Here is an 11,098-nt window from a genome sequence, read left to right as displayed (position 1 = left end):
CTCAAGGTGGCTCGGCCATTGGCCTTGGCCGAGCCACCTAGAGGTGGCTCGGTTTCGGCCGAGCCCCCCCTTGGTGTTGGGTTTCGTCGTTTTGTCGTTGTATTCGTTTTTTTGGTTCTGAGGTTGATTTAGACTCTGATTTGTTGATCTGAATCCTGATTTGGCAGTAAACCCGCTTCGTTGTTGATCCGGATTCTGATTTGACAGTCCGAATCCCAGTATGGTAGTAAATCCGCCTCGGTGTTTGAGTTCAAATCCGTTCTATGGTTGGATGACTCGTTGACTCACCGAACTGTTTGCTTGATTCCGCATGCGAATGGATGTATTCTATTGTTTGCGTGCGGTTCGTTAGCCTCGTCACCTCGTTAATCCGCTTCGTTGTGTGTCACTTGGCTTTGGCGTTGTGGACTGACGCTCGTGTTTGGATACGTCGCCCGATGGTTCGTCGGTACGCCTACAGATACCCCCTCTAAAGTATTTCAGTCTCGTTCTTTTATAAAAGAGTCTGGAATACTTTGGATATGATTGTCCCAACCTTCAGTCGGTGTAACGGGACTTTGGAATGGCTTCTGTTCTTAATTCCTTCGATCCTTCAGGCCATTCGGTGCTTTGTCGAATGTCTGTAAGTTTTCCGGTGCTGCATTTATTGTCTGACCGTTGTCAGAATTTCGAATTTGAAGTCGGTTCCTAATTTTTTGATCTTTAGCTCGTGTTTGTTGGTTCAACATAGAACTGGCCATCGATTGTTGGCGTCGAATTCTCATTTGTGACGCGTTGTCCGGCGTAGTGTTGTTGAGTTATCCTTAAGAATATTTTTAGAAAAATATTCTTCAGAAACTTCTCAACCAAAAATAGGTAATAGTTTATACTTGTATACCTTATTGGAGTATTAAGAAGCAGTTTATATTCGTATACTTTTCGGAGTAATTCTGTGCCCGAATGAGCTGAACCGGCCTGATAATGAGCTGAACCGGCTTGATAATGAGCTAAAAAAGGCAGTAATTCGGCTCAAAAAATCCTCTGATCCTTCCGAACGTGTGGGAGAGGCAAGAATAGACAAGGGAATGAACCCTCGGTCGATTTGAAGTCGTTTCGATGTTCGATTCAGCTTCAATTTGAGTTCTGGTTCAAATCTTGTTCAAACTGGTTCAACCTGGTTCAAGACTGGTTCAACCTGGTTCAAGACTGGTTCAACCTGGTTCAAAGCTGGTTCAGGACTGGTTCAAGACTGGTTCAGACTGGTTCATCCTGGTCTGGTCTGGTTCAATCTGGTTCAGTCTGGTTTGGCCTGGTTCAGCTTGGTTTAGCCTCTTTTGAACTGATTTGGATTGGTCTGGTCTGGTCCAACCTGGTCCGGTCTGGTTCAAGGCTGGTTCAACTATAAAAGATCCTCCTCTAGAGTCAGCCCCCTTTTCCTCCTATTTCTTGGATTCCTCTTCCCTCTTGCATTCTCTTTCCCTCAAATCTTCATAAATACCCTAGATCCATCCTTCCTTTGGATCTTAGGCTGAAAAATCCCTCAAAAATCTCCATATAAAAATTTCTCTCAGGCCCCTCGAGCGCGTGGTTCGAGCCTCTTTCAAGATCTGATTTTTGTCGGATCCTCGAGCTTCTTTCAGGTATATCCTCCATAATTTTAGCATATTTAATGCTTAATTCAATTTATGAACTTGTGGGATCGCTTGTGAGGGTTAGGGTTATGATTTGGTGCCTTGAGCTCGTCTTTCAGGGGGGTAGAATTGCAATAAAAAGGGGAATTTTTTCTGGATCTGATCCCCTAATTTATTTTGCAGATCATTATGTCGCGTATCCCGAGAGGTCGCTCCCCTGCTGCACCGGCTGATGGCGTGCTTCCTTCGTATGCTGGTGAGCTATTTTTGGCATATTTGGAAATTTACAAATTAGTCCTCTTTTTCCTAGAAATTTGCAAATTAGTCCTTTTTCCCCACATTGTTCTCCTTGGTGAGGCAATCGGGAAAATCCTTGATTCTCCTTGGTGAGGATCGACGCTTTAAAGATGGGTTTTGTTTGGTCAATTCAAATCTTCCGGTATATTGGGGCGATTTCATGTTATTTTACACTTTGTAGGTCGGTGTATGTTACCACGTTATTTTACGTGATGATGCATACCGTACTTCCAGTGTAAGACACTCAAAATCGTCTCTCCAATTATCCCGTGGATGATCTTATTTTGCTCTTTTATGAGACGGATTTAATTCATGGATAATTTACTGACTCTATCTTTGTTTTGTTGCAGTCGAGTTCCCCACGGACAGTCTCTCTCCTCATGCTACTACCGGTCGTAATGGGGATGTTTTATCTTCGGTTTCCGCCAGGATGGTGAGTCCTGAAATCATCCTAATATCCGATGATGAAGGGGAAGAGGATCCCATTGCTGCAATCATGTCTGACCAAGAATCTGTCCTTCCGGTCTCCGAATCCGTGCAGGGCATCCTCCAAAAAGTAGAGAAGGTTATGCAACAAACGACCACCGCCATTAGTTCTGGACGGGGAAGATTTTATGATTTGCTCCCTTTCATAGCAGATAGTCTTAAAGACATTCAGCGTGTAGGTGGCATCCGGCTAGCTGGACGATGTGAGTTAAGGTTGACTTGCTTAGAGGAACTCATGTATCGTTTGGAAGAGCTAGTACACTTCGACTCATATGATGAGGTCACGCCGCTCATGATCGATGCTCAGATTCAGAGGATGCACGAGCGTAAGGCCCGAGCGAGACACATATCAGAGCAAGAAATCATCGTCGCGAACTTGTACGAATGGCAACGTCATCTGCGGACTAAGATAGATGCTTATAACAGCATTGCTGATAGGACAGGGATTAGGACCGTCCAAGGGGAGAGGACTCTAAAAGATTTTGAGCTCGAGAGCACCAGAGTTCAAAATGTTTATAGAGGAGAGCTGGAGGTTCTTCACGCGTTGCACCGAGAAGACGTAACTACCGACGCTGCCGCCGTTCTTGCTTATGCCAAGCTTCAGAAGGAAAAAGAGGAGAAGGTTCGAGCGGAACACGCAGAGAAACTTGCTGCTGTTAAGGCTAAAATTGCTTCCTTCAGTTTGTTAGATCTGATTTGAGACGTCTTCTTGTATCTCAACTTGGTCTGATTTTATTAATAAAACAAAGTCTTTTCTTTAGCGCACTCCCCTTTTTATCGTTATGTTTCTCTGTTGATTGTGATCCCAACGGTCGTAATACTTACAGGATTTTTGGCAAACCCTCAGCCATCAACGGGTTTGATAAGCCTTTACCGACTACCATTTGAGTCGGGCTAGCATGCGGATTGTCTAAATCCGTTCCGCATGTAACGTTGTGCTAAGAGAGTGAATTCTCTGAGACTTTGTGCTATGATGTCGAAGACATAGACTTCGCCCTTGTTACGGGAATAGGCTACCCGGCGACACGTGTTAGGTGTTGACTTTAGGATTTTTGGCTAACCCCCAGCCTTCAACGGGTTTGGTAAGCCTTTACCGACTGCCGTTTGAGTCGGGCTAGTATGCGAATTGTATAAATCCGTTCCGCATGTAACGTTGTGCTAAGAGAGTTAACGCTCTTAGTGCCACGATATTGAATACGTAGACTTCATCTTTCTCACGGGAATAGACTACCCGGCGACGCGTGTTAGGCGTTGACTTTAGGGTTTTTGGCTAACCCCCAGCCTTCAACGGATTTGACGTGCTCTTACCAATTACCGTTTGACTCGGGCTTACATGCGGATTGTTTTAAGTCCGTTCCGCATGTGACGTTGTGCTAAAGGAATGAACTCCCTTAGACTTGATGCTACAACTTTGAATATGTAGACTTCGCCATTGTTATGGGAATAGGCTACCCAGTAACGTGTTTTAGACGCTGACTTATCCCTACTTAGGCTTCGGGATAGAATACCCCAGAATCGAACTCTGGTGTCTTTTTCTTCGGAGAAAGACTAAACCGGCGACGCGTGTTAGGCGTCGGCATATCCTTTCTTAGGATTCAGGATGAAATTCCCCATGCGTGTAAGGCATGGATTTTGGTGTTATTAATGACGACCTGCCACAATGTTGAATATGTGGACGGGTGTTCTTTTTAACGGTTAAGAACTAACCGGCGGCGCGGGTTAAGCGCCGACTTATCCTTGCTTAGGTTTCAGGATAAAATACCCCAGAATCAGACTCTGGTGTCTTTTTCTACGGAAAAAGACTAAACCGGCAGCGCGTGTTAGGCGCAGACTTATCCCTGCTTAGGATTCAGGATAAACTTCCTAGGATGAATCCTATATTGACAAATTTTGGAAAAGATCGGTGCGAGAAAGGAAGAATTTTATATTCTATTTCCCGGTGTTCTTTTTTTTAGGGTGAAGGCGAACCCAAATACAAGGAAGGAAGAATTTTATATTCTATTCCCTGATTCTGGAAAGGAAGAATTTTATATTCTATTTCCAGCGCAAAAAGAAACTAGAAGTGGGATCTCCACTTCGAGAATCTGGAAAATCTAGATAAACCTACCTTTTATAGGATTGGTTATCTAAAGATGAGTTTTTCGTTTATCGAAATGAAATTTCAACTTAGGTTATGACCATGGGAAGGCTTAACCAAAGAGAAAAAGAAGGGAGTTCTTTCGTTTATCGGGGACTCCGAACTGAAAGTGGACCTCTTGCTCATGGAGAGAATCAAGAGGGCCAGAAAAACATTTTTGGTGGACCCACTGTCAATTGAAATTGATCAGTGAGGGATTTTGGTGGTGAAAATGATTTTGGGTTATCCTCTAGAATATTAAGTGTAATATTCTTCAAGGAACTTCCCGGTAAATGGGTTATCCTGAATGTACTAGGGATAGTACTTTTTCAGGAACTTCCCATTTATTGGCATTAATTGCCTGTCGCCCTCTTGAGTAATCAGGCGATATGCACCGTTTGAGTAGACTGTGTCTATCACAAACGGTCCTTCCCATTTGGGTTCAAATTTACCTTTCTTCTTGGAGTTGAGGATTATCGGTCGGCGAGCAGCGAGGACCAGATCTCCTTCCTTGAAGCTTCTCTGTCGGACTCTTTTGTTAAAAGCCCTAGATATTCGGGCTTGATAAAATTCAATGTGTTGTTGAGCTTCCAAGCGCTTTTCATCCAACCTCTCGAGTTCTTCGAGGCGTTTTTGGTATTGTTCTTCTGTCGTCATCTCGGTTGCGAGAGCGATCCGAAGGGATGGGATTTGAATCTCCAATGGTAGCACAGCTTCACATCCGTATACCAACGCATACGGGGTGGCCCCTGTAGGTGTGCGTATGGTGGTGCGATAAGCCCAGAGTGCTTCGCCGAGTTTATCGTCCCAGTCTCGTTTATTGGTCTTCACGAGCTTTGACAGGATTTTTAATAATAGTCTTGTTAAACGCCTCAGCTAATCCATTCGTAGCGGGATAATAAGCTGTCGACGAAACATCTTTAATTTTGAACTTGTCACAAAACCTGATGAAGGCGTTGCTTATGAACTGTGGACCGTTGTCATGAATGATCCGTCTTGGCACGCCGTGTCGGTATATGACGTGATGCTTAATGAAATTAATGACATTGTTCGTCTTCACTTCTCTAAGCGGAATCGCTTCAGCCCACTTTGAGAAGTAATCCGTGATTGCGAGAATGAATCGATCGCCTTTGACTGAAGGGGGAAAAAAGGACCAATAATGTCCATACCCCATGTCTCGAACGGCCAAGATGTGGTTGACGTGTGCAACTGCTCTGGCGGTTGATACATATAATTTGCATGTATTTGACAAGCATGATACTCTCGGGCGTATTCGATTGTGTCACGAACCATCGTTGGCCAAAAATATTCCATTCTCCTAATGCGATCATACAGTTTGGGACCGGGCTGATGTGCACCGCATTCTCCTTCGTGTGCTTCCTTAAGAACTTCTTCTGCTTCTTTGTTCGAAAGGCATCAGAGTAATAAACCATCGTACCCTCTACGATATAACGTATGGGTCTCGGTATTATAGAAGAATCTTGGTGCTCTTCGGCGGATTGATTCTCTTTCTTTTACATCCTCTGGTAAAATACCATACTGGACGTAGTCAATGATGGGAAAACGCCAATCTCGGGACTCAGACCCAATTCGAGTTGAGTTCACCTCTTTGACGTTTATGTTTCCGTCATCTTCCTCTTCACTATCCATATCGCATATGGGTATGCAGAGCTGATGTGTCCTTACTGTGACTAACAGCTCAGTTTCGGGAGGCTGCGCAAGTGATACCGCTAGTGCTGCCAGTGCATTCGCATAAGCGTTCTGGAGACGAGGGATATATTCAATGAAGAACTCTTCAAAAGATTCTGCCATTTTGATAGCCTCCTGGTGGTACGGGATCAGGTCTTGGTTCCTGACTTCATACTCTCCACGGACTTGGTTGACTATCAATTAAGAATCCCCAAAAGCTTCGAGATATTCGACCCCCAGTTCTTTGGCGAAACTGAGTCCAATGAGAAGCGCGTTGTATTCGGCTACGTTATTGGAACACGGGCTAGTCAGTGAATAAGCCCGAGGCATCACATGCTTTCCCGGAGAAATCAAGACAACTCTAACTCCGGAGGAGACTGCAGAACATCCTGGGGTTACTGCCCTATTAACTGCTCTCGAAGCACCATCAAAGTATAATTGCCATACTTGTTGATGCGACGTAGTGTTAACCTCGTGGGTTTCATCCGGCAAGTCGTCATATACTTCCGCCGTATCTGTGGTCGGATTTGCCGCCAAAAGATCGCAAATCGCTTGTCCTTTGATCGACTTCTGTTGTTTGAAGTGCAAATCATATTGGGATAAGAGAAGGGCCCACTTCGCTAACCGCCAATTCATAGAGGCCGGTTGCGTCATAAACACCCGTACTGGATTAACGTTAGAAATAACGTAAATCGTCTGTCCAACTAAGTAATGCCGCATCTTTTGCATTGCGAATACCAATGCGAGGCATTCTTTCTTAATCATCAGATATCGAGACTCAGCGCCTATCAAGGTCCGACTTAGGTAATAGACTGCCTGTTCATGACCATTATCATCGTCTTGTGCTAGTAAGGCACTTATTGAGTGGTTCATCGCCTTGAGATAAATCAAGAACGGTCTACCTAATTTTGGTGCGACGAGAACAGGAGGATTCGTCAGATATGTTTTAATATCTTCGAATGCTTTTTGGCAGGCGTCGTCCCAAATAAATGACACCCCTTTCTTATTTAATTTAGAGAACGGTTAGCACTTCCCAGAAAGATTTGAGATGAACCGCTGGATGTAAGCTAAACGCCCTTGTAATCCTCTGAGCTCTCTTAGATTTCTAGGGGGTTGCAGTTCGTGTATTGCCTTCACCTTATCAGGATCGATATGTATACCTTTAGTGGTGATGACGAATCCAAGGAATTTTCTGTTGGACATTCCAAGGAAGGATTTAGTAGGGTTCATCTTCAACTGATGGCTCCGCATGAGATCGAACATCGTCTTCAGGTCCTTGATGTGATCTTCTTTGTTGCGGCTTTTTACAACCAAATCGTCAACGTAGCATTCGACTATTTTCCTGAGATGTTCTTGGAAAATCTTGGTCATTGCTCGCTGGTATGTGGCGCCTGCGTTCTTTAGACTGAAAGGCATCACTGTGTAGCAAAAGACACCGAGGGGCGTTCTGAACGCTGTATGCTTCTCGTCATCTAGGTGCATCTTGATTTGGTTATATCCTGAAAAACCATCCATGAAAGACATTCTCTCAAATCCACATGTATTGTCGATAATGACATCTGTGATTGGGAGAGGGAAGTCGTCTTTTGGACATGCCGTGTTCAGGTCCCTGAAGTCGATGCATATCCTGATCTTACCATTTTTCTTCATGACTGGGACAATATTAGCTAGCCAGTCTGGATGTTTCCTCTCGGATAAATCCTGATTCGATCAATTTCTTAACCTCTGCCTCAATGGCTTCCATAATCTGCGGACGAAACCGTCTTTGCTGTTGTTTGACAGGTTTGGCATCCGGCTTGATATCGAGGCGGTGCATTGCCACATTGGGGTCGAGCCCTGGCATATCCTCGTAGTTCCAAGCGAAGACGTCAATATACTCCCTGATGAGAGCAATTAACTCCTCCTTCTCATTTGGGGGAAGGCTGTCACTGATGAATATGGGCTTTGGGTTGGCCTCGTCACCCATGTTAACTTGGACTATTTTATCTTCAGTGGGTGGTTCTCTTTGTTCGAACCTATCGCCGTACTGCATGTTTAGATGATGAACCCACGGGTCTTCCCAAGTTGGCATTTGATCGTCGTCTTCCATTGTGGACGGATCAGCTATAGCCATGTTCACCATTAGAGCTTTGAAAGCTTCCCCCAGACTTGTATCAGAATCCCATTCCGAGGCATCTGGCGAATTCCCATCTTTGTATTGCTTAGATGATTGGTTATTGATTAACCAGCAGCATTCGTCTTCTGAAGAAGATTCATACCCTAACCCTCGTCCGTATTTATAATAATCATCGGGTTTCCCTTTTGGTACATATGCCGCTTTGGCTGGAACACGAGGACCTCGATCGAAGTATAGACCTTCTCCGAGTGTGAAATCATACCCCAGCTTTTCCATGAGCTTGCGCGCTTCCGGGCTATACTTAGATAAATGCCGACCAGGTTTGTCATCATCTTCGTCTTCACTTAGGAAATGATCTGGTAACGGAGAGCTTTTTCCTTTACCGTAAATTACTTCTTTAATCTTGTTCGGGATGATCATGGTTGTTCCGAAAGAATGCTGGAGGCGTTCCTTTGTTATATAGGACGATCGAAGCGGCATATACAAATCAGGATTATCGTACAATTCTTTTATCACATCATCAAGAGACATGGAGTACTTCAAATCGTTATTTATTTCATTATTGGCAAGTTGCCAGTTACAACTGCCCTCTGACGTTTGTTCATCGTCAAGATTGATTACAAAGGGTACAATGTCATTTAAAACATAATCTCCATTGTAATCAAATCCGGCTTCGGTATCAGCTTCTTCTCCGCTGTCCGTGCCATGGGCCGATGATTCAGTATCGGATTCGTTACCATAAAGGAGAGAATCAGTAAAATAATTCTCATACTAGACACTGATGGAGTGTGGAGGGAATTATAACGTTACTATGGATCCAAGGCCGACCCAATAGTAAGTTATATGAAGTTTCGGCATCGATCACATAACATGTGACTTCTGTCTTTAAATCTCCCATTTGACACTTTACCCGGATCTTACCCAAGGGTCTTGACCCGCTAGTGTTGAACCCGTAGATAACAGTGCCTGTGGACGCCAACTTGCTAACTGGAATCCCGAGGAAATGCATCAAGCGAAGCGGCATAATACTCACAGCAGAACTCGGATCTACTTGGATTCGGTTGACTTTGCTGGAGCCAATGTACCCGACGAAGTATAGAGGTCGATCGTGGTTCGAATTCTTCGTCTGCATATCCTCTTTGATGAAAGTAATGCAGGGAAGGTTCTTAGTCGCTATATTGCAGTGTTGACTCAACGGTTCCGGTTCTTCAGGCACCGGCTTGAGTTGAGTTAGAAACACCTCTGAATTGGCCAACGCTTCTTGCAAGGCCTCCCTGGTTTCCTTGGACAACCGCAGCAATTCATATAGCGTTATCCGTGCTGGAATGTTGGCTAGTTGAGCCATTATATCGAAGACTTGCGGAGTCTTCGAGCTTTCCGGTTTGTCTTTTCCAATCGGGCGACTGAAACGAGACTGCTTCAGATTCTGAACTTCCTGGGGATTCTTCTCTTTCGGTTTATTCACCGGCTGTCGTCGAGCCTCTTCGCCCGGTGTAGGACTTGTAATCACCCCATCTCCGTGAGAGTTTTGCCTGGTCCCCGTTTATTCACCCCCTGCCCGCTAGGTGGTGGATAATTGTAGTGATACTCATTTCCGCTTCTAGTGGCGAAGACTTCTTGTTCTTCTTCGGAGAGCGGGAAAGTAGGAGCTTCATCGCCATCCTCCTCGAAGATTGCGGATGTAGCATTGCAGGACTTGCCTTTACCCTTTCTCCTCGAGGAAGTCGCCCACTGTTCGTCTTCAATGAGATCGGGATGAACCCAGAGGATTTCGCCGTTTGGGGCTGTGTGTGGCACAAGTCCTTTTTGGCGCTGTCCATGTGGGTCATCGTTTACTGTCCTCATCCCTACTTTGGTGATACGCTCCGGTTTGAACCATGTTGTGGGCACCGATCCAAAGCTGATTGAAACCGCATTCGCTCCAACATTCTTGGACGGCTTCGGGGTTATGACGCCTACATCAATTAGCGCCTGAATCTTGTCCTTGAGGTGGTAGCACGACTTGGTAGGGTGATGGACCGCTCTATGGTATGCGCAATACTTCGGATCCGTCACTTTGTTAGCCCCTTCTTAATCCACAATCGCCGGCAGTTGGATTTTGTTATTCTCCAACAGGTACTTAAAGATGCCAGGAACCTCGTCATCTTTAAAGGAATACACTTTAGGAAACCTCGGCTCCGAAGATTTCTGCTTCTGAGGCCGTTGTCGCCATTGCCCCCGAGCTTGTTGTGGTGCTTGTTGCTGCGGCTGTTGCTGAGGTTGCAATTGGAAAGTTTGATTAGCATCAACTGCATTAGCATGTGCCTTACCTTTCCCCCGTGGGACGAAATTCTGTTGCGGAGCATTATTCGCCTGTTGGCCTCTCTCCGCCTTCTTTCTTCTGAGGAACCGCTCGGCTTGCTCTCCTCGGACTTTCAAATCCTTTCATGTCTTGGACGGTGCTGTCCCCAGTGCTTCCAACACGTCCAGTGCGAGGTTGTTATGGCAAGTCTGGAGGATGAATTCCTCGGTGATCGGGTCCCGACAGTTCATCGCCTTGTTCCGGAACCTCTTGACGAAGGTGTCAACCAATTCCCCGTCTTTCTGTTTCTCATCAAGCAACGACCCGATGGATATCTCTGTGTCGTCGTCGAAGAAGTTGGCGAGGAATTTGGTCTCCATGTCATCCCAGCTATTTATGCTTCCTGGCTTGAGGCGGCGATACCAAACGAAGGCGGCTCCGCGAAGAGTGCCAACGAATAACCGCACCATCAGAGGCTCATTGCCGGAGATTACCCCCAAGTG

Source organism: Asparagus officinalis, chromosome 8 (genome assembly GCF_001876935.1).
Source record: "Asparagus officinalis chromosome 8, Aspof.V1, whole genome shotgun sequence".
NCBI lineage: Eukaryota > Viridiplantae > Streptophyta > Magnoliopsida > Asparagales > Asparagaceae > Asparagus > Asparagus officinalis.
This window is presented reverse-complemented; position numbering follows the sequence as displayed.